Source organism: Panulirus ornatus, chromosome 29 (assembly GCF_036320965.1).
Source record: "Panulirus ornatus isolate Po-2019 chromosome 29, ASM3632096v1, whole genome shotgun sequence".
Taxonomy (NCBI): Eukaryota; Metazoa; Arthropoda; class Malacostraca; order Decapoda; family Palinuridae; genus Panulirus; species Panulirus ornatus.
Genome location: NC_092252.1, coordinates 7859777 through 7883258, shown reverse-complemented (window position 1 = coordinate 7883258; position 23482 = coordinate 7859777). Strand labels below are relative to the sequence as shown.

Genomic DNA, 23482 nt, shown 5'->3' with positions numbered 1-23482 from the left:
GATTTTCCCATATCTAGGCTACCGTCAAGGTAGGCTAATCAATATAATTCAAAGAAGTGATCACAGCAGTTATAATTGATTTGAAAACAACTATGCAAACTAAAACAGGTACCCCTCTAACTGCCGTAGTTATTCGCTACAAGTAGTGTTTAAAATATAAGGAAATGAATGCATGTATATGTGGGTATATACGTACAATATTAGTTTTATCATTTACTCATCCATTTTGATATCTATCCAACTGCACAATTAGAGATGAAAGTGCTCATATTTCCCATTTTCTCATAAAAACTATATTAGAGAACGGGACAAAACAAAACAAAACAAAAAATTCGTTCATACTAGAAACGTAAACATTTTATGTACCAGTCTATTGCGGCTTTGGGAAGTACATATGATGCCTTAAAACTTTAAATTCAACAAATTACGAGTCCCAATCAAGTCATGTCGTATCAAAAACAATAGGAAGATCGTTCCCTGTCCCTGTTGAAACTTTCTGGGGGGTAAAATCATGCCATAAAACCACTTCCAATAACGCTCTTGATCATCCTTTAAAAAAACAGTTCTACTTATGGAGTCACTGGTTCATAGTCAGTGTTTCGAATGGCAGTCTCGTAAATAATGAATCAATTACCTGGGTCGTAAACAAGGCGAGAATGGCTTGCGGGGTGTTCGAACCATGGGATCGAAACATTACCGAGACACATCACCGTCCATTCCAATATGGACGTCGGTGTGACAACACCTCTCCCCTTGATTAGTGTTTAAGTTACAGCAAATGTTCTTTTCAGATCCTGATGACCTTCTAGACGACCCAGCGGGTGAGCTTGACGACACCACTTCGAAAAGGCAACCGTGTTGTGTAAAGCGGCCACACATAGGTCACGCAAAGGGTAAGTGTCGGCAAGGGACTAGGCTGCAAAGTTCAGGAGAGGTGTGTAGTGTTGCTGAGAGCTTGCGGTGGTGATTATTGTAATTGGACGAGAGTAAGGGTGACCCCCGACAGTGTCTTGTAGTTCTTAATCGATGACCAAAGTGCCACAACAGAGTTAAATAAGGGACAAAGGACAGAGTGTGTTTGTTTGTTGTTGTGATGGTGTAGGTGGCGGATCGAAGGCATTCCGCCATTGTTTACATTGTTGTCTGCCGAGTTTTGATTGGTTAGCATATATTCCTGGGTAGTATTTTTATCAATGATAGCAGAGGGCACCACTAAAACTATTTATTCATAGTGCTGGTCAAATAACAATTTACTTTTGGCCTTAAAAGTGTTTTACAGCTTAGGATAATATTACTTATGTGATGTAACATAAGTGTATTACAGCTAAAGGAACTTTACTTATGTGATGTAACATAAGTGCATTTCAGCTTAGAAAACCTTACTTATGTGATGCAACATAAGTGTATTACAGCTTAGGAAACTTTACTTATGTGATGCAACATAAGTATATTACAGCTTAGGAAACCTTACTTATGTGATGCAACATAAGTATATTTCATCTTAGAAAACCTTACTTATGTGATACAAGATGTGTATTTCAGCTTAGGAAACCTTACTTATGTGATGTAACATAAGTGTATTACAGCTTAGGTGAATCTTACATGTGTGATGTAACCTAACCTAGCATTTTATATGGCAAGCTAACATAATCATACATAAATTATGTCATTGTTTCGCAACTTACCGAATGTTAGGTACGCTGATATCATTTCTCACCCCTCCCCAGAGATGTAACATAAAAGGAAAACAATTGGAAGAGGCGATAATGGATTTCTCACAGACTGACGGTGCACCATCACCTGGACGTGTTTAGTGGAAGGCATCGGCAGGACCGTCCTCGCTTGTCCACGCTCCCGGGTGAGTATTAGAGCGAAATTGCATTTGCATTCGATAAGGAATTATCTCATGAATATTTTATTGTAATGGCAGAGTTTGTAATTATTGTCACACTCGAAAATAACAGCGTCAGGGGAACTTACAATCGAGTGAACTAGGGTAGAATATTCGGTGTAATATAGACATAACTGCCTGCTGTGTAGTTAGCTCCCTTATATAAGTATAGATATACGATTACTTATGTGTGTGTAAGTGGCGGTCCAAGTGTCTGCATCGCCTTGCTAACGTGGCATAAGTTATGTTCATGGGGCCTCTATGGTTAGGAAGACAATCAAAGTCTTCCATTGTCTCAGAAGTATGGAAATCTATTTGTTATCACGGTGAGATGCTGTCCAGGGTTTGTTTTGTGACTGCTTTCATTGTGTTGCTCGTAATTAATGTTGCTAGAGGTCAGGTCATGTGCCTTGATTGCCAGTGATGCTATAAAACTACGACCTCTCGTACCTTAAGTTACATTGTAAAATGTCGCGGGTTTAAGTACGACAAGTTGGCAGTTGGGACGATTATATTTTTATCCTCGTGGAATAAAAGAGTTGAATTGGTCGATAAGCTCGTTTACACCCAGCTTACTACGCCAGCCTTATTATTTATTGTAAACGTAATGTGTTCTCAGATATTCCACAGACGCAGAGGTATTGCTTGATCTCGAATTAATTTGAATATTACAAGTACCGTTTGACTTTTCCTAGTATGATTCATGTCTCTGTTAACTTACAATTAGGATTATTCTTTCTTGGGGTTAATGAGTGTTTGCTGGGGAGAAATAATATGGAGAAAATGAAATCAAAATTTCCGTTGTGTGTGTGACTCGGCGCGCGGAACGGTAAGGAAATTGTCACTCAGGGGAGGCAGAGGGTCCGGGCGACGCTGCGCCTGCGCAGGACGGAGTGGAGTGGCTACTGAAGGTGCGGGAATATTGCGGGAAATACTCGAGCAGGGAAGATGACGGGGCTTAGGAGGGAAGGTGAGGGTGAGAGTGTAAGTGATGGAGAGAAAATGAAGGATGGGACGTAAAGTGGGAATGAAATTTGGGGCCGGGACATAGCAGGAGAGATGTTGAGGATAGAAGGGATAGTAAGAGTGAGGGGTAGACAGCGGAAGAGGTCTAGAAGATGGAAAGTGAAAGTGAGGGTGAGCTGTAGAGTGAGGGTCGGGTGGAAGGAAAATGATGTGATCTAAGATGAGGATAGGAAATAGGAACATGGGAATGATAGAAGCGACGGGATGGGTGTGTGTGTGTTCAGGTGGAGGAATGAATTGGTAAGAACGATAAGTGAAGATAGGAGGGAAACGTTGGAATGATTGGCACTGTGGGGGTTCGGTAGGAAACAAACAAAAAAAAAAAAGGCAAGACAAGAGATTTAATTGTCGAGAATATATGTTGCCACTACATTTCGGTGATTAATGTGGTTCGCTGGTGAAATTACCCTGTAATTTACTCTATAATTAACCACTGTTGATGATACAACTCCGAATGTTTTTTTTTTTTTTATTTTACGGAAAAATGGTGTTTATTTATTTTAAGGTAAATACGTGGCACCTGTTTACACAGGAGAACGCTCAGACATGCACACCCAAAATTTACAAGCAAGACTTCACACTAGTACTTCCCACACGAAAGCAAGCCATCATGCAAGCACGTTTCACACACAGGCACACACACACACTTCGCATGTGGGTATGTCTTCACGGCGCTTGGCAACGCAGCCCGTGCGCAGGCGCCGGTGCAACAGCTCAGAACGAACACACCAGCCATGTATAAAACACACCTTTGATACGGTGACTGGAAATACACATCTGAATAAACCATTCGTCATAGCGACAAATTTGCATCCAAAACGTAGACTCGGCCCTCCAACTCTCCCTCCCTTGCCCTCCAACCTTACCTACCTCACCCTCCAACCTTACCTACTTCACCCTCCAACCTTACTTACCTCACCCTCCAACCTTACCTACCTCACCCTCCAACCCTACCTACCTCACCCTCCAACCTTACATACCTCACCCTCAAACCCTACCTACATCACCCTACCTACATCACCCTCCAACCTTACCTACCTCACCCTCTAACCCTACCTACCTAACCCTCCAGCCTTACTTACCTCACCCTCCAACCTTACCTACCTCACCCTCTAACCCTACCTACCTAACCCTCCAGCCTTACCTACCTCACCCTCCAAACCTACCTACCCTGCAACCTTAACTACCTCACCCTCCAACCCTCCCTTCCTCATCCTCCAACCTTCCTTACCTCAACAGCAGCTGTGTCAACTATAGAGGTGGCCACAAGCAACATGCTCACACTCTGTGGTGCGGTTACTCTTTAACACAGCCAACACGGAACTCACGTGGAACTCTTCTCTTTCGGAACTTTTCTGGAAATCACGTGGAACTCTTCTCTTTCGGAACTTTTCTGGAACTCACGTGGAACTACTGTCCCTCTGAACTTTTCTGGTCTAGAATTTATATCGGTCTGAAACTGTAATAGGTTAGGAATCTTTCTCTTTTTTTTCTAGCGTGGAACTTTCCTATTTTGGAACTTGTCTGATCAAGAACTCCATTCGTGTGGAACTTCCCCAAGTCTCAAGCATCCAGGTCGGGAAGTTCTTTATTATAGAACTTCCCTTGTGTGGAACTTCATTGATCTGAAACTTAACCTGATCCAGAGCTTTAATGGTTTGGAACTTTGATGCTCTCGTGGAACGACGAGTGGAAAGTCATAAGTTTTATCTGACTCTTCCTTTGTGGCGAGACTTAAGAAATAGATAGACTTGCAGATTTTCCAGTCGAATCGCTATACGTCTTCAGATGGTCCTGGAATTGTCGTCAGACCACGAAAGGTCATACGGGCTCAGGTCAGGTCGAGCGTGGTGATCACCTGTAGAAGGTCATACGGGGTCAGGTCAGGTCGAGCGTGGTGATCACCTGTAGAAGGTCATACGGGGTCACGTCAGGTCGAGCGTGGTGATCACCTGTAGAAGGGTTGACCGTCTCCGAAACTTGTCGTCAGAATTGGAAGTTGTGATGAAGTTAGCACGTTAACGGACCGGGCCAGTTGTGAGGGAGTTACGACCGGACGTGGGAAGTTTGTGAGGGGAAGTTAGTTCAGTGCACACTGAGTCAAATGGGTCACCCAAGTAACTTCCCCTAATCGTGCTTGTGGAGGCACATTTGTCGATTGGTAGATGGTACCGGGAGATCGAAGGCAGTCGTGACTATTGGAGACGATGGAAGCGAACGAGAAGAGAGAGAGAGAGAGAGAGAGAGAGAGAGAGAGAGAGAGAGAGAGAGAGAGAGAGAGAGAGAGAGAGAGAGAGAGGATTGTGTCCCATTGAAATCCACAGCATAATGCCTCGAAATGGGTATCGCAAGACTCACTTCTTGAAGCGAGGCGGGAGCGAACGACCCACACCACCCACACAAGAACGAGTCTGGCGGTGTCACGTTGAAGACGAGGAGGAGGAGGAGGAGGAGGAGGAAGATGATGATAATGATGACGATGCAGAGGAGGAGGAGGAGAATGAGCGGAAGAAAGAAGAAGAGGAGGAGGAGGAGGATAAAGAACCTGCCTGGTCGTGACAAAAGAGGAGTCGACCTGTAATTTGCCAGCATGAAGAGTTCCTTCTTCCCTCGCCACCATTTCGTCCCGTCATGTTGAAAGTCGGACGTGTAATTTTACTCCCATCATCCCTTCAAGAATGGAGGATAAAAATTCAGAAAAGGAAAAATCTCTGTGGCTGACCCCGGGAATGGTGCGCGCCAATAGCAGACCTCCGCCGTAACTGCTGCGTTTCATCTTTCTTCGTCTTGTCCGGCCGTTAGGGGTGGTGGTAGGGGGAGGTAGTATCAGCGCCTGGCTCCCGTGAGGCCACGAAAGGTCATCTTGGGGGGGGGGGCGCGACGGCGGGGCGGGGCGGGGCGGGCATGGATGGGTGAGGGTGGTGAATGACGCCCCGTAAGGTCACAGGACTTTTTTTTGTGGGGGAGGTAGATGCTGCACAATCTAGTTCAAGCGTGATGTGAATTGTTTCATGATACATATCCGCTTCTTGGCTGATCGTGGTTTGCCGGTGGTAGGTAGTATTATAGAGTGATATTGAGCATAAGTCATCGCAAGGCGTGGAAAAAAAAAAATAAATCGTGTGGGGTTGACGCTCGTGGAAAAAATGAATCGTGTGGGGTTCATGACGTTCGTGGTAGACGTCGGAAGGTTACGTGTGAAGGGAGATGGGTTGGTAGGAGGTCGTGCGGGGCTGTAATAAGGATCGTACAAGCCGTCGGAGGGTCGTGCAGTGCCATCTACACCAGTTTGCAACACCGCAGATGATCCGAGGTGGAGTGGGTGAGTCAGACCTTCGAGCGCGGAAAGTACTTGCAGGAGACGGGGAGGATTAAAGTCAGAAGTTCGTCTTGCGAGACTTGTAAAGAGATCGTTTGAAGTTCCAGAAGGTTGTGCGAGACTTGTAGAAGGTTGGGCGAGACCTGCAGAAGGTTGTGCGAGGAGAGCTGCAGAGGGTTGCGCGAGGAGACCTGTAGAAGGTTGTGCGAGATCTGTAGAAGGTCGTGTGATGCTGTGGAAAATCCTACAAGGCTCTTAGTAAGTTCACGTGAGCACTGGAGAGACTTGCGTGAACTTGCAGACAGTCGTGCAAGGCTGTGAGAGGGTCGTGTTAGTGCTGTAGATGCTGCTACACCAGGTTGTCGAAGGTCGTGCGAGTTCGTGGATCATCCAGGGGGGAGGGGTTGTAGAAGGTCTTGTGAGATTGTTGAAGGTTCGGTGTGGCTCTAAAAGGCCATGCGATATTGTAGAAGGTCGAGGAAAATTGTAGGAGGTCGTGCGTGGCTGTAGGAGGTCGTGTAAGGCTGTAGAAGGTCGTGCGAGGCAGTAGAAGGTCGTGCGAGGCTGTAGAAGGTCGTGCGAGGCAGTAGAAGGTCGTGCGACTCTGAAGAAGGAGAGTCGTGCAAATCCCTTCAAAGCTCCAGGGGTAAAAGCTACCCTTCAGGTGCTCATGTTTGGGTGTGCACGACCTAGGAGGGGTGTCACTTTCAGCCGGGTTTTGGTGGTGGTGCAACAAGTCTACAGACTATAAGAATATAACACATCTCGGGAAAAGAAAAAGGAAAAGAAAAAAAAAAGACGTGCGAGGCATTAAACTTCCTGCTGTAGTTGCAGAAAGTTCTGCTGTGTTTCTCTCTCGAGACTTAACGAGGCCAGGAAACTTTGAACAAGATCACGCAAAGGTCATACAAGCCCCGGAGAAGGTCGGCCCAGGCGGAGAAAGGTTACGGCAGTGTTGGTAAAAGGTCGATGATTGAGGCGGAGTTCGCGGTATGATACGCAATCTCAAACCACAGATAGTTATTCTACCTTGCTACACATTGGGTATTAATTAGTTACAGAGAGAGAGAGAGAGAGAGAGAGAGAGAGAGAGAGAGAGAGAGAGAGAGAGAGAGAGAGAGAGAGAGAGAGAGAACCCTTTCCAGGTCTGGCCAGTAACGGGGAATGGGTCTCGAGAAGCCCATACGTGACGCCACAAAGACCACGGATTAACCCACAAGACCCCCTAAGGATCACCTGAAAGACCTTAAGGAGAAGACAACAGGGTCTCCACGAACGATCTCAAAGACCCCCCCTTCCCTTCCACCCTGTGAATTCCGGCCGAAGGACGCTCCAGCTGAAGGACATCAGCTTTGATCTTTTGTGCACAAATCCCTCCCAATCATCGTCGAGTGCCTGGTGCCTGTAATTTTGTCCACATTTCTCAGTTCAGGATCAAAAGGTCCCCCCTTCCCACTCCTCCCTTCCCTTTTTTTTTCTCCTCCTCCTCCTCCTCCTCCTCCTCCTCCTCCTCTGTCCTCCTCTTCGTCTTCCTCTAGCACCAGGGAGTCGGGTGGTTCCATAGAGGCTGCTCGCGTGGGATCGACAATCAGCTGTTGTTGGATATCGTGAACCACACACCGTATAATTGGTTGGGTTAGGGAGGTATATAAGTATAGACATTAGGGTCGAGATTGATCACTGGAAAACTGTGACCGCCGCCTCTTTTGCCATCAAGGACGGCTATGGAAGACTGTGTTGAGTGTACTGGGAGAAATGAGAGAGAGAGAGAGAGAGAGAGAGAGAGAGAGAGAGAGAGAGAGAGAGAGAGAGAGAGAGAGAGAGAGGCTGGTTTAGATGTGTTTTTACCGTTTTCTCTGCGTCCTTTTTGTTCTTCTGTATCCTGTTCTTAAACGCATGAAATTAAAGCATTGTTTTCCCCCCTATGTCATTTTTTTTCTGCATCTTTGTCTTTTGTCTGTCTGTGTCATGTCTTTTGTCTGTCTGTGTCATGTCTCTTGTCTGTGTGTCATGTCTTGTGTCTGTCTGTGTCATGTCTTCTGTTTGTCCACGTCATTTGATGTGTGTCTATTCTCTGTCGACAGAACCTCCACGGGAGACGTGACTGCCGTTGCAACTTCTTAAAAATTACAGCACTTACAGCATCGTCCTCGAAGTGCACGAGAGGTTCTACAGTAACAGCTCAAGCCATCGCAGCACGACCGTGCAGCCAATAAGCCACGGTAAGGATAGGAAGCAGATTTGACGCAGTATTCATATACAGTTACTATGTGTGTATACGTATGCCCTTGCGTTTAGTATGTATGTATACGTATGCCCTTACGTTTAGTAGGTATACGTATGCCCTTACGTTTAGTATGTATGTATACGTATGCCCTTAGGTTTAGTATGTTTATATACGCATGTCCTTACGTTTAGTATGTATACGTATGCCCTTACGTTTAGTATGTATATATACGTATGTCCTCACGTTTAGTATGTATACGTATGCCCTTACGTTTAGTATGTATATATACGTATGTCCTCACGTTTAGTATGTATACGTATGCCCTTACGTTTAGTATGCATGAATACGTATGCCCTTACGTTTAGTATGTATATATACGTATGTCCTTACGTTTAGTGTGTATACATATGCCCTTACGTTTAGTATGCATGTATACGTATGCCCTTACGTACATCCGTGTATAATACATCCGTACGAAATCTCATACTCACACGTAGGTTCGTCCAGACTTGAATTCATGCGTGTGTACACGTTCGTTCACCTGTCATCCTAGCTTGACAGTACGCATCTCAGACACGAATTCGTTCCTCTCAAGTCCAATTTTCCTGCGGTCATTAGTAATCTCTCTCTCTCTCTCTCTCTCTCTCTCTCTCTCTCTCTCTCTCTCTCTCTCTCTCTCTCTCTCTCTCTCTCTCTCTCTCCACGCCTCATACCGGCCGTCAATGCGCTTTTTACGCAAACAACAGAGAGAGAGAGAGAGAGAGAGAGAGAGAGAGAGAGAGAGAGAGAGAGAGAGAGAGAGAGAGAGAGACAATAACCACGAATGAAAGACCGCGAGATAAACACAGAAATCCACTCATCTGTGTCACTTCTTCTTCCTCCTCCTCCTCCTCTTCCTCCTCCTCCTCCTCCTCCCCACAGTCTACGTCAGCTACCGGGGAGATCCTTCGATAGTTTGGACACTCAATGTAGTGTGGTCCAGGGTACGCGTGGAGGCCTTCCGATGCGCCTAGTACTGCTATACACGTATGGCTCTCTCTCTCTCTCTCTCTCTCTCTCTCTCTCTCTCTCTCTCTCTCTCTCTCTCTTAAACACCCCACCCCCTCTACCCCCCACACAACTGCTTGTTTACCGTAAGGTCCCGCGACACGACCCGAACAACAACCCCTCTCTCTCCCCCTCCCAACCCACCCGCCCTCTGTAGCACGAAGGCCGTGCATGATTTCCCAACTTATGACATCACCAAGTTCCTCGCATGACCTCCTGGCTGACATTTGTCACAACATTATGACTCCCTTGGACAGCTGCCATGAATGTGTAGGGGGGTTGAGGGTAGGTGGTGGTGGTGGTGGTGGAGGTTGGAGAGAAGGAGGAGGAGGAGGAGGAGGGGAATATCCGTGGGAAGTGGTGTGGAGGAGGAATGGTTGGGGGAGTGTGGGGTCTTGAGATGGGAGGAGGGATTCAGAGTTATGTGAGAGTTATAGCAGGTATGGACTTTGAGGGGGTTGTGGGGGATGCGCCTGTGGGGATGCAGGTTGTGGGATGACCCCCGTCCCCCCCTCCTCTCCATGGGGATGTCGTAGGGATGTAAGGGGACTGTGGTGTGGGATGGTAAGATCACCTAGCCGTCAGTCAGGGGTTGGCTGTCCCTGCATACGCCTCGAAAGCGCCTCTCCTCCCACCTCGCATTATGTATATCAGCTTTTCTGACTTCCAGTGTATCCCCTCCTCTTGTTCCTCCTTTCTCTTCCTTCTGCTGCTGCTCCTCCTCCTCCTGTTTACCCTGTGTCCTAACTCTCTCCCTCTCTGTATTCGTCGTCTTCGCAAGCCAGTATTCACTTCATTATTTCCACACTTCCTTCCTGCCTTCCTCCAATACCTACATTTTACCCCCCTCCCCACACACACACACCGTCCTGTTTTCTCTCCATTGTCTCCATTGGATCGTCTACCATGCTCTCTCTCTCTCTCTCTCTCTCTCTCTCTCTCTCTCTCTCTCTCTCTCTCTCTCTCTCTCTCTCTCTCGTTGCTTCTCCTTCCCCGGTCTACCTTATATTTTTTGTTTTTCCCTCTTCTTCTTCCTCCTCCTCCTCCCGTTAAGAATAATTACCTTCTTCATTAAGTAAAGCAAAGCACAAAAAAAAAGGTTGGAAAAAAAAAAAGGCCTCAAGTCAGGAACTGTGCCAAAATGCCACAGTAATTTGTTTCGGGGCATTTTCTCCTCTGCGCATTTAGCGCTGTAATTGAATATCTGTTTTTGTCCACTTACCCGGTCTGTAAAGCATTTTTTTTCTTATCTTCCTTCGGGATAATTCATATGTGTGTGTGTGTGTGTGTGTGTGTGTTTCTTCGCTAGCTGGTCTTTGCTGTGTTCCATTTCTTCATCTCTCGTTAATGTTGGTTCCTCTTCTCGTACTTAGAGGCATATGTCACTCTGTGAAGTACTTGGAAGGGTTGAACCGCTATACAACAGTGCACTGCTGGAAGGGTTAAAAGTCTGTGTACATTACTGGAAGGGTTAAAGTCACTGTGTCGTTTTGGAAGGATTATGTCATTGTCCAGTACCGGAAGGGGTTTAGACCACTGTACAATACTGGAAGGGGTTTGTCACTGTACAATACTGGAAGGGGTTTGTCACTGTGCAGTACTGGAAGGGGTTTGTCACTGTACAATACTGGAAGGGGTTTGTCACTGTGCAGTACTGGAAGGGTTAAGCTGTGACTTCCCACCTCTTCTCGCTTCACTGTATATTTCTCTCACTTTTTTCTTCCACCAGTGTATTGCATGCTTGTCATGTAGCCCATACTTGTCTGAGTCCACTCGTCTCAATCTTTGGTGACTGTTTCCCTTTACAAGTCTTTCATTTTTATCATATATTCCTCTGTCTCTCCTCCATTGTTTCTATTCTATACAGTTCTTGCTACCAGTGAATTCTTATTAATCATTTCGTTCCTTTCCTCTTCCTCCTCCTTCTCCTCCTCCTCCTCCTCCTTCTCCTCCTCCTCCTCCTCCTCCTCCTCCTCTTCCTCCTCCTCCTCCTCCATCCGTCGGCAGAAGAGAATTCAAAAGTCCATGCGAATGTTGCGTAATACACAGATGACAAAGATCGTTATACGGTGGCCACATACACAACCCAACGTCTTTTATAACTGAAGAAATTCGTCCGGATCGTTACATTAAGGGTGGGAAGAGGAGTGTGGGTCTCCCCTCCCTCCCTTAAAGAAAAAAAAAAGAAAAAAAAAATTCAATAAAATTGGATTTCCTTGACTTGTTTTAGACGTGTTTTCTTGCAAACTTTGGCCGTGGGGGGTATCATACTGCGGACCCCTGGGGGAGGGGGAGTCGAAGGGGTTGGCTGTTGGATGTTTAAAGACGCTTTTGCAATGTATCTTTTTTTTTTTTACATTTTCTTTATTTTCGTCTTGGTATTTTCTGTGTTTTATTTCGTGGATTAGATGGGGGTGGGTTTTATTTCGTGGATTAGATGAGGGTGGATTTTATTTCCTGGATTAGATGAGGGTGGGTTTTATTTCCTGGATTAGATGAGGGTGGGTTTTATTTCTTGGATTAGATCAGGGTGGGTTTTACTTCGTGGATTAGGTGAGACTGGGTGTTGTTTAGGGGATCAGATGAGGCTGGATTGTGTCGAATTAGGCGAGACTGGGTTTTTATTTAGTGGAGTAGATTGAGATTGCTTTGCATGTCTCTCTTGCATCACGGTAAAGCAATCACCTCACTATACTCATCCTCTTCCTCCCCTTCTCCTCTTCCTCCTCCTCCTCCTCCTCCTCCTTCCTCCTTCCTCCTCCTTCCTCCTCCCTTCCTCCTCCTCCTCCTCCTCCTCCTTCCCTTCTCCTCTCCCTCCCCCTTCTTCCCTCTTCTTCCTCCTCATCCTAACTACGTATGGATCCTTTTCATCCTCATTGCCTCCTTCACATTCTCCATCCAGCTCCTCCTCCTCCCGGTTATTCAGGTGGTCGTCTCCCAGAGCAAGGAGACTGGAATGCATGCCTCTCGTTTGCCCGTCCTCTTAATACGGTCGTAACAAAGAGGAGTTTGAACCCCTTCCCTTGCTGCCTAATATTGATTCTATGCATAGCTCTCCCTTGATGTTATTATTTCCCCCCCCCCCCCCACCCATCCACCGCCACCACCCCCGTCTTTCATTCGGTGTAGATGTGTTGGCCTCATGAATTGCCAAGCGTAGCGCCCTCATTTCAGTGGCATAGCGCCCACATTTCAGTGGCATAGCGCCCTCCTTTTCTATACCTTGTAATATGGTATTTTCAGCCATAGCGGCCGGCCCCTCATTACTGTGGCTCGTGTGTTGCACTGTGTTGCAAGTGAACCGTTTTAAGTTTCGCCACGTACCGTGGGAATATACCATGTGTAATAGTAGTAATAGCTTTACTCCATTTATGTTAATGACGAGAGGTTTTTAAGTGAAAATGTTCATTCTCAGCAAAAACCATCATTTACAAATAAGTACAGGAGGAAAAAAATTATTTTGAAGTGACGTAATTCGTATAATGGGTATGTTTCTGGAATGGTCTGGAGAAAGCTGTTCATTTTAGTCTTCAGCAATACACGACGGTCTAGCTAGCCCCTGGAACTACACAATATGGACAGCGTACATGCTAGGGAAGGTATAGTGCCAAAGGGGATCTTGTGAGATCTGTAATTTTCACATGGCGTTACAGTACACGACTCCGGAATACAGAGTGGCTCCTCATACACCACTTGGATGGAAACAGGTTCAAGTCCACCGAGAATGAATGTAGCTGTTGGTAGATTAGAACCGAGCGGGGCTCTCTCTCTCTCTCTCTCTCTCTCTCTCTCTCTCTCTCTCTCTCTCTCTCTCTCTCTCTGTATGTGTGTGTGTGTGTGTGTGCGTGTGTGTGTGTGTGTGTGTGTGTGTGTGTGTGGAAAGAATATGTGATATCTGTTCGCACGGCGCGGAGGGAGGGGACTCACTCGTGGTAGTACTAAAGAACATGGCAGTGATGGTGGGAGAGAGAGAGAGAGAGAGACTGGTGGAGAGATGACATGAAAATAGGAGGATGAGAGGGAACAATGCGGGTCACAGCCAGCGTAAGAATGCCTTTAATGCCCCCCACCACCATCACCTCCCCCTCCCACCCCCTTCCCCACCCACCCACCACCATCACCTCCCCCACTAACCCCACCCACCACCACCACCTCCCCCACTAACCCCACCCACCCCCACCCACCACCACCCACCACCCACCACCATCACCTCCCCCAACCCCACCCACCACCACCTCTTTTTTTTTTTTTTCTGTGCCGGAAGTATCGGCTGAAGCAGACACACTGAGGCATTGGACATTGTAACATTTTTTCGTGATCTAGTCCCTGTGCTTGCCATGAAAGGCTTTGATTTCACGAGAGAGAGAGAGAGAGAGAGAGAGAGAGAGAGAGAGAGAGAGAGAGAGAGGGGGGGGGGGGGGGGAAGAGGTGGGAATTGTGTTATTTGATGCTCCGTGTCCCGCCGCCTGCTGCCAGCCAGGAAGGAATGTGTAATATAATTTCTTGTCTGGGTGATGCATCGCCCCTGAAAAATGGTGATGGATTGGTGATGAGATCAGACACACACACACACACACACACACACACACACACACACACATGTTGGGTTATGATTCTGAGGTAAAAGAAACTCGTGTATGATGATTCGGGAGACCATTAGTGGAGGGGAAAGAAGAGATCGCAAAAATATTCTCTTGGACCAATCCCAAGTTCTGTGTGAATTACTGACATTGGTGGAAACTAGTTCTTTGGTTCTGATCATCACATCAACATAGAGGAAGGATTTTATATCCTAAAATAATTCTATAGTTAGAATATATCACCATATCATTTATCTTCAGTAATTGTTATATAATCTAACTGATAAGGAAGATCGTGTATACTGTTACATGTTATCAGTTGCGATTCTGTTTGTCTTTCAGTGCTTCACTGAATTCATCCACCGTGTCGTATTGTTTGCACCAGATCACCCTGGGTAACGGGTGCTGGAAAAAAAAGACTTGCGTCTATAATTGTACAGCTTGAATTAATTATTTCCTTAAGACATTCGTTGAGTAATGTCGTGTTAGGAATAGTTCATAAGAGAGACGGTAACATTTATAGGAAAATCATCCACTCTGTCACTAATTTCCCCCCTACAGTTATGTCTTTATATATGTTTCCACACATATACTTTGAACTACATATTCGTACATATGTGTACTAGTGATCTTTCGAGTGATTCTGAATAGAATCATTGGTCCCCCTGTGTTACAGAACTTCCCAATACAACCCGGGGAAGAAAGTTGCATTAAAATTCGCCATACACCAGTTTGCAAATTGAATTTCTCGTTGACAGTCCAGCTGTTAATTGGGCCGCACAATCACGCTTTTATAGAAATGCAAATATGGCTGGTCCTACCACTGCTCGCCTGTCACCGTGGTAGCCGGTCATACGCCCCATGTTGCTGGTCTGCTAGATAGGGAACTCGACCTATTCACTCAGCACTTGAGTTACTTGTGTTTGTCGTGCCCCGAACTGTTCGAGTGGTAGATCTCGGGAAGACGGTGTTGGTGCGTGACGAGGGCGGGCGGGGGGAAGTGGGTTTGAGATGGCAAACTTGAGGTGTCGAAGTGTCACACACGGATGGGTTTGAGGTCTTGAGTCTGGACACCGTGGGATCCAAACCACAACCTTGACGTTTTTGAACCTGTTTGATGCTGTCGTGGGTGATCAGTTCCTTCAAAAAATGCCAGGACGAGAGACCATAACTTTGTCAGAAAAGATATGTAGCATAAGGAGTAATGGAAGTGATCTATGAGGCTGAACATGCGGGCAGAACACAGAAGTTTCAATTGTTACGTGATAGCGGAGAATGTTCATGAGATTGTGGCCCCACGAGTGTAAAACTCCCTCCGTATACAGTGCAGAAACGTAATTACACACACACACACACACACACACACACACACACACACACACACACACACACACAGACCTAACACTGCAGACATGAGACATTCAAGGTACATAGGCTGGCAAAATTCACATGTACATAAATGGAGGCAAGTCGAGAACGGGCCGCCAAGGTTAACATTGTGCATTTCACCCTCCTGGCCGCTTTTTATTATTAAATCAGGGAAGAGAAAATCATTTGCCGGTGTTGTACTATATATTGTATAGCATTCATATAAAACTTACAGTACATCACACATACCAGATTAGAAATGATCGTACCGTCAGATTTCTTTGACCATTGACCATAGCGCAGCTCCTGTAATAACGAGAACGTAGCCTGCGTATTGGGAGAGAGGCCGCCGCCGCCGCCGCCGCGCCCGCCAAAATCTATCTCGGAACCAGCCTGACACCCCCCCCCCCCCCCCCGCCTTCGTCACGGTGAGGTAGACGGGGCACGTCAGCTCGACTAGTCAGCCGCTTGACACTGGCCAATGGCGAGAATCTGTCGCAGTGCTGACGCCGCAGCCCTTAATTGTTTGTCGCGCGTCAGCCATCACGCCAGTGCTGTCGACGCTGTCAGACAGACAGGTCGGGGTTTGGGGGTGAGGAGGAGGAGGAGGAGGGGACGACACAGGACCATACCGCTCACCCTCACTCCCTCTTCCTCCTCCTCCTCCTCCCCTGGGTGGAGGTTGTCCAGACGGTCGCCCGGTTGTCGATACGATGATATTCATCATCAGTTCCAGGGTTGTGATGTGAGGTTGTGTAAGGCTTGGTGGGTGGGTGGGTTGTAGGATGGAGTGGGTGGGATGTGGCTCGTCCAGTTAAAGGTCTCGTTGGCGGTCGCGTTCCGAATTTGGCCACACTGCGCGGCTCTGTTGTCTGGTCGAGTTTTGGTTGTGTGCTGTTGTTTTGTTGATGGCGGATTTCAGCCGTGTTGCTGGCTTTGTTGCTGGTGGAGTCCGGCTGTGTTGATGGTGGAGTACGGCTGTGTTGTTGGCTTTGTTGATGGTGGAGTACGGCTGTGTTGTTGGCTTTGTTGATGGTGGAGTACGGCTGTGTTGCTGGCTGTGGGCTGGCTGGGGCGAAACTATATAGATGCACTGGTGGTTGTTGACTCCTGAACTGAAAGTCTTGTACGCTCTAACCACTGTGGTGACACTAGTTATAAACCTGCTGTGTACTGCTAGGTTGACTGCTACTATACCTGCAGGTAGGTGGCTCGTAAATAGAGGAGGGCGAGGGAGTGGTGGGGATTTGTGAAGTTCAAGAGAAATGAGGGTGGTGTGGGGGGTAAGGGAGATACTAAATCTCTGGGACTTTTGGTTGGGACGAGGGATGGGAATCACCGGGACTTGTAGAGGGAGTAAGAGTGAGGGGGGGTTGGGATCGGGAACAAGATGTTGTAGTTGGAGATTCATAGGTGAGCAGTTACGGGAGAAGGCATGGGATTTGTGCCACCCTGGGAAATGGGATAGAGAAGGATGGGGATGACTGGAACTCGGGAGGGTGTAGTAGGATGTATGGGAGAGCGTGTCTGTGGGATTTGAAGAGGGATGAGACGTGAGATAGGACCTCCTGTCGGAGGGGGGAGACCTCTGAAGTTATAGGGGGAACCCCTTAGTTCCAGGGACGAGTTGAGGGAAGGTGCCCGTATAGCACTAGACGTCAGACATGTCATCTTCCTCCTTGTGAGACGGAGGTCGCCTTCCTCCTCGGCTCTCTCCTCCTTATTCCTCCTCCTCCTCCTCCTCCGGTTCCTCCTCCTTTACTCCTTGGCTCCTTCGTTCCTCCTTGGCTCCCCCTCCCTCTTCACCAGTTGAGTCTGGGAAATGGTATATCCAGCCATTGTCTCGCCTTGATTAAGCGAAATTGGACATGTGCGTCTGAGGAGTAGTCCAGTTGTCAACACCCTTTTGGGGGCTGGGTGCATCGTGGGCCCGCTTGTTCCTGTGTCTCTGGGGACTGGACCAGGGGGGGGGGGGTCTGGCTGGCTCAGGCCTGGACCAGGGGAGACCTGGTTGGTCTGAACCTGGTTTTCGGTCTGGCCGAAATCTAGTTGATGTATACCATATCCTTCGAATATTTTTCATGTATCTTTTGACACAATCCCTTAATCCCTAAAGCACGACGGTATTAGCCTTGAGGTCGACGATACAACCCTTGAGCACGACAATATTACTCTTGAGTACGATAGCCCAACGTTGATCACGCCTTCATATGAGACATACAATCGTGCCTAAGGTTAAGTTGATCACGTAACCTGACTATGAGACTTACTTGATGAAATTAGGTTTCACATCTTCCTATCTTCAAATAACTGAAGTTCACCCAATAGAAAATACAGCTGCACTGATGTATTTTGGACTATGGTATGGTACTCAACACTGACTAGGTTTCTCTATCAGGGAACAAATCATTAAGTTCAGACTTTCGTAAATGCTCAACGGCGACCTGATAAGAACTAATAATTTGCAAACCGTTACAACAGACGTAGATCTTAACAAAGTATAGATAAATTGATACAACTCTGATCAAGGCAATAACCAACGCTAATCAAACCCGTTATCAAATTATTCGTCGTCCGCGTTAATTACCCAGCTGCTAAAATATACACGTTTCAATACCCGCTACAAATCTGTCAATTAGTTGTTCTAAGAGTAAAATTAATTGAAGTATCTAATTGTTGAGAGTTAGGCTGCAATCCATAACTCAGTGTCAAGCTCTTTTTTTCCCCATCCCTTTGCCAAGGTGGCGCTTGAATAAAGGAATGTATACTTTAATGTAATTTGCGAGCACGAAAGATTTTGAAACTAGACACAGGTTCTTTGCTGTATACATAAAGAACAATTGTTACCAGCATAAAGCCATGCATACCCTTCGTAATCATCAGGAGTAAAGTTTGTGATGTATCACGTACTAATTTTTTCAGTCATTTCAACATGAATTTAGTGATAATGATGTATTATCACAATAAACCGAGAGGATGAGGAGGAGGAGGAGGAGGAGAAAGTTTAAGTTCGCGTGCTCTGAGATGGCAGCTCGATGTTTATGGCTGAGCGGCTGGGGACGACCCTGTCAACATGCCGTTCACGAATCTCTGATATAGAGGTTAATTTACGCTACCCGAATGAAGGCGAGCAAACTAATAATTACACAGGTTTATGATATAATATCGTCTAGTGTAAACACACAAATATCCTAAATTGCCGAGGTGTAAGCAAAGCCTAGCCCATAATTCGTGGCAAAACACCTATTTGGCGGTGGAGGGCAGTGAAGACGGAGGGTGGCGGGTCGTGGTGCCCTACGTGGAACTTGATTAAAAACGCGGGTTATGAGCTTTATGGTCTGTACGGGACATGAAATCCGACTTTATGATGGGAGAGATGAATATGAAATTTTTGATAACTATGTGTACTCTGAGAAAGATTTTGAAGGAACATTTTACGTCATTCAGAGACCCAACGTAGCTAGGTTTAGACCCAGTTAGTTTTTTTTTACAGGATATTTATCTTAACATTATGCTAAGTTCTCGGAAAGCACTGACCTAAGACTTAGATAATAAGTAGCAAGTTTGTTACTCCCAACATTGTCTGCTTATATCACCCGCGGGTTAATGATCTCTTTTGTCGTTTTAGGGGACTGTTACCTTTGTGATTTACCTTACTGAATGCTTAGTCTGGTCCAAATATGATGTTTACAAAGTCCGGAGTAAAGTTCAGAGTAAAAATGCACTGATAACAACGTATGATGAGACGAGGATAAAACTTCCCTACTCTCTAATTTCAGGAGAGAATTTCCAGGCGCCTTGAGCGCAAAAGGTCATGGTTTTAAGCTTCCAGGTTTCTATTCTTAGGATTAAGTAAAAGATACGTTTTCATTTCCTCTGCTAGCCAACCCACCACCACACTGCCGCCCTCACCCAGACTCCTAGTGAGATCGGTAAGGGGCGATAGACAAGAACAGAGTGGACTGACCTTGTATCTACGGAACACGTACCAGTATTTCATCATTTGACTTCCATCCATGTCTGCATTTTGAGCTTCGCTTCACCCGTGTCGTTGGAGAGGAGGGGAAAAATAAGCAACAATTCGTATCTACAAAAAAGCAGGTGGAGGCAAAAGTATCGTAACTTACGGGGGTGCGTGCGCGCTATTCATCAGACTGCTACGTTTTGGGTAAACGTTCGACTGGAAAATACGATACTCTTCCGCCAGAGTTAAGATAAACCGGGCTGCACATAAGCTAATTTCCGCGTAACTTTTGATCAATCGAGAGATTATTACCCAAAATCCGATTAATTTCCTCTCGAATTGGTGTTATCTAATCATGCATAATTTTGCTGTTAACGGGGCAAGCGGGGTAGGTAGATTATCCCGAAAATTTTAGGCGGGCAGAAGCGCGGCGGGTTTGCCGTGACCGACCGCACGGGATCGATTGAGCTTCAGCCGGAAGTTGAACCCATGTTGCGTGCGATGCACAGTGGGGGCCGCCGCCGCCGCCAGATGTTTCAGGCCTGAAGTATCCTGGGCCACGGCCGGCAGGCTGAAAGGGTTGCTGCATGTCACAGCTAAAAATTTCATAGCTTATAAAGCGCTTTGGTGGAACTGTAGATTTCCATTTATTTATTTTTTTTCCTGCACAGCTTTCAAACCCATTTTTCTTGCTGCGTTTAATTTCTTTTGCAGTTTGGTCACCAGATTGGTTCTGTCAACTCCTAGATCTCTCTCTCCTCGTGTGTGTGTGTGTGTGGGGGAAATGTTAGTTCCCTATGGAGTGTGAAGAAGGAATATTGCACTCAGGAGTGTAATCAGAATATATGTTTAAAGACGGGAGTTATATATATATATATATATATATATATATATATATATATATATATATATATATATATATATATATATATATATATGGCGGACATTCCTAGTATATTATTTGCGTGTTTCTTGGAGAATATTGTATTCGTTAGAGTGATTGCATGTTTACAATTTGTTTATACAAAGGACTGTATGCGTGCTGCGTTTCCATGGTATAGTAAATATATACACAGAGATATGTTCATAGTGGGCTTGTATATGATGGTTGCATGTAAAGTTTAACGTTGTTCTGAGCTGTGTAAGTTATTTTATATACATGTGAGCGTTCCTCCATGTGTATGTATGTATTTGTAAGCTTCAGTACCTTCCAGCACCTTTGGACCTAAGATGACATATGTAGACGTGTACATATAAACGTAATTGAACATGATGAACGTTACCGGAGAAAAAGATTTTTATGCAACTAAGATGAACAGTAGTAATTTGTCAAGGAGTCTGTGTGTGTGTGTGTGTGTGTGTGTGTGTGTGTGTGTGTGTGTGCTATTTTCCATTTGTTCATTACGGGGTTTCTTCTCTCGCGACGCTCTATTTCCTAACTTTTAAATCCTATTACTAAACTTCATTAACTTTTTAGAACACTGTCTTCACCTCTATATCCCATAGTATGGCTTGTTTCGCTACCTCCTTCAGCGTCCTGGTCGTGTTTTCTGAAGATTATATACTAACAATAATGTACAAGCTCTGATAAATTATTTCTACCCTTGCGGACATGTTAGAAGTGTCCATCATCCAACATTAGTCTCCGAATCATTATTTCTAACTAGAGACGCCAAACCACCTCCTCTTCCTCTTTTTCCTTCCTTCATTGCACCATGTTTCCTGTCGGTAGGTAAGATTAGACCTCGAGTTCGATCTCCATGATAAATTTCGCCTGTGGACATCAAGCAATATATGGTTCTGCTTTCTCTGTGCATTGTAAACTCTGTATTCCCATGCACAGCTACCACATACATCTCTTCCTGTTTGATGTTAATGGTCTTTTTGCGTTTGGGTTATGGATGGCCTGATTTCTGGTCTCTCCTTTTTTTTTTTTTTTGCCAGATTCTTCTTTTCAATGTTTCTCCTGAAGAAGTTATATCCATTTGTGTTCATGAAAGACAAGGACCTTTACTTATTTTGATTAGACACCATTTTGCAAGTAATCTCATTAAGATCTTTTCCGTGAGTTCCTATTATTTTGTATAGATTTTTTCAACAATTCGAATATCTCTCCCATTTGTTTCGAATATGTTACATTATTATTTGTTTCTAGTAGTAGACTGCTTGTTTTGTGTCTGTTGCCCTATTCAGTTACATTTCCTACCTTTATTGCTCTTTCTTCTTTTAATCAGATGTGGTCTGTCTCCAGTCCATATGCCATAACTGATTTGAATTTCTCTGTTCTTCACTGTTACTGTTGTCTCTTTGGTTTAACCTTCTTTTTTTAGTCAGCAACTGGATCTTCATTCCATTGACCTCACCACCACTGGTTCCTACTGGTCCTTCTTTTACTGTCTTTTTTTTTTTTTTTTTGCCTATATGTATTCATTTTCATGGCCCTGTAATTTGAACTTGTCCTGCCAATATAATGTCCAAACTTGTCTTCTCAATAATACGGACGCACACTTCCTTAATAACATCTCGGTTTGGAATATGATTTTTCGGGAAATTTCACGATGTAGTTTTCTGTGTCCCTCATCTCTAGCAGTTTCTTCAGTCCAAAGTTACGGAATAACGTAACGCAACACAAACAACTGACTCAGGACTAGATATCTAAACATACTAAAGTTTGCTTTCTCTTATTCAAAGGAGAGATCAGTCAATAACTTCACTGTGGTCTTTCATCAAATATATGTGTGTGTGTGTGACTACCACCTGTGTGTAAAGGGAAGAGAGTTTTACACTGGTGTTGCACCGTCTGCGCGCGCGCGCGTGTGCTGCAGAATCAGATTGGATTAAGGTGTATTTTTAGATCAGTTTAGGATACTCTCACACGTATGTGGCCGGGTATATATACAAGTGTTTTCGTGAGTGCAAGGATTAGAATGAGAGCAGGTGAGTGAATAGGTGAATGATGGACTGACTTATCGATCGAGTTAAGTGTACAATTGTTACGGCAGGTCTATCCCCATGGAATTGGAGGCCCTCCCAAATCTATCCCCCATGGTGCATGCTTCTATGAACTCATTCATCTCCCTGTATATGGAAATGGAATTAGTAATTATAGATAATGGCACACATAAATACTGTAACCCCCTGGGACCATGAACCAGAATATCGTATGTACCTATGTATGTGTTTCGACAGTAACAAATTATATTTCAGTGTCAAACGATCAGTTTCGTGCTGAAAACGTAACTTGTGTAATTATTTTTCAGGAGTGATGGTGGTAAACCGTGGTGAATGAAGACCGAAAAACTCAGGGATAAATAAATTTGAGGGAAGTCCCAACAGAAGATATTTGGCGAGGAGAATGGATGATGATGCAAAGCGGTCAAGAAGGAACTGAAGGTTGAATAAAAAATGGGTAAAGAACAAGGAAGAGGGATGAGAGAGTTGAGTAAAAATGCTTTAGAAGTGAAGGAGGAACAAGATGAAGCACTGATGTAATAGAGTAAGATATTTAGGTGATTATGGCTCGACGAATTAACTAGATCTCTCGCACAAGACATGTATAGAATATTTTCAAAGACTTTCATACATGAGAGATGCTTTTAAAGACGTCTTATCAGAGTCCAGGGAAACTGGGTGACAGGAATCAGTGTGTGAGGGAGATTGGGGCTTGATGTGATAAGAAAAGCAATAAGAGAAGTGAAATGTGGTAAGATTCCCGAAATGGATCAGGTAACCAGTGAGATGTTGTGTTTTGTGTTCCCATATATATATATATATATATATATATATATATATATATATATATATATATATATATATATATATATAGAGAGAGAGAGAGAGAGAGAGAGAGAGAGAGAGAGAGAGAGAGAGAGAGAGAGTTCCTTGATTAGGGCATTTAGTTGCCCTTGCCATTTCAGGTAGCATAAAAAGAAATACCAGATGCAGAGCAGTTTTATTGGGAGAATTCGACATGTCATTATTGACTGTGATTACTATTTGCGTCTTACAAAGAGCACTCGTGTTGCCCTGTCTCTTAACCTTTTATATGAACCACGTCTTA

The 23482-nt window shown here is 45.2% G+C and overlaps 1 protein-coding gene and 1 long non-coding RNA gene across 2 annotated transcripts in view; one reads left to right on the top strand and one right to left on the bottom strand.

Annotated features, from left to right (window-relative positions):
• The window catches only part of Rbp6 (RNA-binding protein 6), a 1275347-nt gene that overhangs the window by 71212 nt on the left and 1180653 nt on the right, over positions 1–23482 (bottom strand). The window lies entirely within an intron of this gene.
• LOC139757928 (uncharacterized) lies at positions 742–23218 on the top strand. The gene is made up of 4 exons (XR_011714743.1): positions 742–893; positions 1728–1858; positions 8321–8458; positions 22683–23218. It is a non-coding gene; the product is annotated as an uncharacterized lncRNA (long non-coding RNA).